The sequence below is a fragment of the Mercenaria mercenaria genome, chromosome 18 (assembly GCF_021730395.1).
Source record: "Mercenaria mercenaria strain notata chromosome 18, MADL_Memer_1, whole genome shotgun sequence".
NCBI classification, from domain to species: domain Eukaryota; kingdom Metazoa; phylum Mollusca; class Bivalvia; order Venerida; family Veneridae; genus Mercenaria; species Mercenaria mercenaria.
Window position 1 is genome coordinate 54,790,888 of NC_069378.1, and position 5,342 is coordinate 54,796,229.

Sequence of the window (5,342 nt, forward strand, 5' to 3'; positions counted from 1 at the left end):
CTTTGCACGGAATGAATTTGCAACCATGCTTTGCACGGAATGTCATGGATCAGAGGGATAGACTGGCTATATTCATCACTAAAACCCAGCAAACTGTATAAAATCTAAAGTGGTAGGATATTCATGGCATGCTAGCGGGAAAAGTATACATTTATCCGAGCACGCGCCGGGAATAGATATTCCTGTCTTTCCCTAGGGAAAACCCTTGTCTAAAATAGCGTGCACTAAGGTGACGTCACATAGTACTGGTACTATTGTGACGTCATAAACTTTATAAATAATGTCAGGAAATACCCAAACCTATTTGTCTCCACGATCTATTTTGAACATGATAGGCAAGAAAAATGATCTACTGCCAATTTCAGAATAGCTCGCCGTTTCAGTGTTTGCATCATACACTTGTAGTCACTGACTGATATCGATTTTCTTATCGTGAGTGGCTAATTTTGTAACCGTCATTTACATTAACTCCGCCCAAGTCGCGAGTCAAGTTATGTGGGTTTTTCCCATTAATTTGTCTTAACAACACATAAATTGCCAGTCATACAATGTATTTATGGTTTTAAAACTTGATGATATTACAGTTTAAGTCGTATCTCAGAATCAGTTTCAATGAAACATTTTTACAATCTGTGACTGATTACAATTACGTAAAACTGTCCCGATTAGTGTCGCATTATCTAAAAGTACTTAATTTTTCTGTCAGCGATGATAAAAATCATTAATCCATTATAGCCTCACTACAAAATGCAAATTAAGTCAGCGCATAAAGTTTATACATGTAAAATTACACATGTGTTTTTACCACTTGGTCAGAGATCTAAGTTTACAATTGTAAATCATAGCCCGATTGGCATCACTTTTCATGTCAAAAAAGTAAAATATTTAATTTAAACATAAACTCCCTGTTTAAATACGTTACTCAAGCTATAAAGGCAATAAACAGTTCTGTGAGCCTCACGGTTTGAGATTCTACCAAATATTGGCTCGAATTAACTGAAATATAGCCGTGGTACATGGGAAGAACCTCTGCAAGAAACGTCCAAATTTCTCAGATAAAGAGATGTGATCGGTAGCAAGGCTCGAACCCGTGCCCTCCCCACCCACCCAATTGACCAAATCAGAGATTACAGTGATTTCAAGTTAGCGACTAACCACTTGACTACGGGGATAGTCACATGATGGATGGATACTACAATTCCTAGTTTAGAAATCACACGGGCACAGTATTGCAATAAAGCAGAAGTCAGCATTGACTTAGGGCGACGGGTTAGACTAACAGCTTATTTTTACATCTATTTTTTCCGTTTGACTAAAATGTTCATGACATCACATACTACATGGTTTCTGTATGCAGTAATAATCTGACGGATTTCTATGAAAAATTTATAATTTTTTATATGGAAGACTTTTCCAACGAAATTTCAATCGATGACAATCCTTTGTTTTAATATTGTACACATCACGCGTATATATACAGAACTTACGTGTCTCAAAAGTGGACTCGTTTGAGAGAAAATATCGGTAAAAGTATTTTATCTTTAATTTCATTTAAAACTGTGATAGTAGAATTTGAATTGTAAAAGGCGATCTTGCATAGACTTTATTCACCGTTAAATTGCCTGTCGTCACAAATACTAGAATTTAACGACCGTACCATTTGACAATATGCAGTTAATCAGAGTCACATGTGCTTTTGAAAGTTTAAAATCATAACTATAGTTTTCCTATCATATCTTGTCCAACTTCGACAATTCTGGGCGTCGAACTTTGAAAAATCGAAATACATGTAGCATTTAGACACCAGACCCAGATAGACGCATAATTATACTAGTAGTGACCTCATCACATTGTATTTTACCGACAATCGGATTACATCTCATCATATGTAGCTTTTTACCATGTAGGAAAGGAAATACGTATTAGTTAAAACATAATTGAGCCGCACCATGAGAAAACCAAAATAGTGCGTTTGCGACCAGCATGAATCCAGATCAACCTGCGCATCGGTGCACTCTGCTCATGATTCTTACTGTTCGCTAATAGTTACTCTAATTGCAATTGGCGTTGAAAGCGAACAGCATAGATCCTGACCAGACTACAGACGCACTTTGTTGGTTTTCTCATGTCGCGGCTCATATTTTTTTGTATAAGTAAATGTTTCCGTTGTCATTTAAACAATGAGATTTAATAATGATAGGTTCTTCATGACATTTAATTTGACGGATTGTATATATTTCAATATAAATTAACGGATATCTAAGCTTGTGAAATGTAAATATTTATTACTACGTCGTGTGTTTCTGGGAGTGACTGATGAGCCCCGTTAGGCTAGGTTTCGTAATTGTATATTCAAACAGTCTTTTGATTTGCTGGGCCTTTTTGTGTTTTCATCGTTCTCAACAACATGTATTAAAAAAGAACATATTATATTTTTTCCAAAATACCTTGCACAAATATGAACTTCCGCTTTAACATGACACGTTCAAATTAATTACATATTGAAAATTTATCATCTTTTAATTTTTAACTTGAGAAAAAACTAAAGGGTCCAGGACCCCCCTCAAAGTCACTCACTTTGAGAGTTGGCTCGCTGTCACTCCCTTTATGAATAAAAATGGAATTTTTCCTGGTAAAGACGTGCCCGTTGGGCAATTTTTTTTGAGTGTCTAATGAGTGGTTTTGGGTTTTGTATGTTTCCTTGATGCCCGGGGTTTTGAAGATATCCGTCAAAAAAATTACCTTGGGCTATATTCACCTTATTTAAAAATAAACGGTGTCGTTGTAAGTGAAAAACTGTACTTTTTAAAAGTTTATTAATAGTCATTAAATTTACAATGATTGAAGTGACGTTTACAAGAATGGAAAAAAAATTGATGTTTTGTTTATGTTGGATATTAGGGAGTTGTTTCTACAATTTCGATACTTAACTGGCTTTCTTTTGTTACTTTTGGAAAAAACATTAAAAATGTTGAAAATGATTAGTTTGAAAGACCTTGTCTACTTTTTAACAACTGAAAACTTTTTACAAAAAAACTTTGTTTTTTAACGTTAGTGAACTGTAAGGTATAATTGTAAGAAATTTTGTTAAAGTATAACACAATACGAGACGTACCTATAAATACTCACAGTGTTTGTTGTTATTCTCAAAAAGTTTTGGTTTAAAAAATCGAATAAAAAAATAAAAAGTTTTGTTGTTTTCGTTTAGAGTACTCAGGTAAATCCTCAGAAGTTCAAATCTTTTTTTAAATATTTTATGTGTTATGCTGCGGCGTTTTATGTACGTATGTCGCTTATGAGGTTTATCTTAAAATAAATTCCGCCTTTTTTTACTTTTGTACCAAAAACCCTTTACATCGTTTTTTTCTTTAAAAAAACCCACTGGATCGATAGAAATACCTTTTGGGGGGGAAATACTGCGCGTCCTCTCCTGTTAGGTGACGTACGTCATTTACTCATGCGTTTGTTGAAAACCCCCATTCGGGAGCTTTTCTGAAATTGGCGAAACATTTCTTGCCTACTAGCGGGAAAAAGTATCAAAATCGGCAGTCGGGGATAGTATTCTGTCTTTCCCTGGGAAAACCCCTTGTTAAATAGCGTCCCTAAGGGACGTCCTTTGTCTGGTACCATTGGGGACGTCAAAAACTTTTAAATAATGCGGGAAAAATACCCAAAAATTTTTCCACGATCTTTTTTAAACATGTGGGCAAAAAAAAAGTTTAAACTGTTGTCGTGTAAGACGCTTTTTCCCTCCCCTCGGGCGATGGATAAAAACCTCGCTAACGCTCGGTTTTCCATTCCACTGTCCCTCGGGTAGGGAAAAAACCCGTCTTAACGGAGGATGTAAATCCTATGTTGCTGGAGACAGTGTTTTCCTCCCTGGGGGACAGATGGATAAAAAACCTCGAACGTCGGTTTTCCTTCCACATGTGGGAAAAACCCGTTTAAAGGCGGGCAGTAAGACCCTTTTAAAATTTAAAGAAACAAGCCAATTATAAAATTTTTTTGTACCGGGCCCTGGCTAAGCTTCTTTGAAAAATTGTAAGAGAATCCTAGGATGACTAAAAGGATTTTAATTTAATAAATAAAAAAATTTTGGTTTTTTAAAGTTGATAAAATAATTTTCGCTAAGGGTTCAAAGTCTCTGCTGTGAACGGCGTATGGGCCGTAAATAAGTTTTTTTTTAAAAATGTGTTTTAAAGTTTTAAAAAAATAAAAAGAGTATCAATTTTTTATGCTCTTTGTTTAATATATGGGTTTTAAAATGTTTTTTTAAAAAGATTTAGTTCCCAAAAAAGGTTCGCCCTGCGATATCAAATACTTTTTAGGGTCTGTTTTTAGCTTCTGTTAAAAATGTTTTTAATACATTAAAGGAAAAATTGTTGCTTTTAAAATCTATTTAAAAATATTTTTTCACACAAACTTTTTTTTTAACTATTTGATGAGCGTTTCTACCTGAAAAATTAATCGTTGGATGTTTCCCTTTGACAGTTCGGTTTTAAAAGTTGCTTTTTAAATTTTAAAAATAATAATTGTTATATTTTTTCATTGTATTTGGTTTCTTTCTGTTTTGTTGCTCACCTTACATGGGGATAGATTCAAAATTATTACCATAAGTTTTTGAAAGATAGAAACGAACACGATGACATGATAACTTCTTTGGTTGTAAGATTTTTCAATATACATTTTTTTTGTAAAAGGTGTTTTCGCTTTTTAAAAACAATAAAATTTTCCAGTCACCTTGCGGGTTGATTTTACGTTTAAAAAAAAATTTATGAAAAAAAAAATGTAAGGTACTATTTTTGCAAAGGGGGGTCCGGATCCAGTGGCCCATTTTTATTGTAACCATAAAAATTATGCAAATTTTGCGCAAAAAAGTTGACGAAAGATTTTGCTTTTGGGGGGCTTTATTGTTTTAACCCAAAAGGGCGTTTTTAAGTATTTTTTTACAATGTGAGGTTACTTAAAACACTATATGAGCCCCCCAGGGAAAAACCAACATAGTGGTTTTTGCGCCAGCAGGGACCCAGATCAGCCTGCGCCCCGCGCAGTTGGTCAGGACCATGCTCGCATCAAAGCCTATTGCAATTGAGAAAAACTGTTGCGAACAGCTTTGATCCTGACCAGATGCGCGGATGAGGCGGCTGGTCTGGACCTGCTGGTTCAAAGCCCTATGTTGGTTTTCTCATGGCCGGTCATTAATTAGCAAGAAAAAAAGCAGTTAAACTTTTTTACATTAGTTTTGAAAAATGGATTGATTTGAAAATTTTCTCCCCAATGCATATTTAAATTTTGTTACAAATTGGCGATCTAAAAAACTCGTATCCTTTTTTTCATTTTTT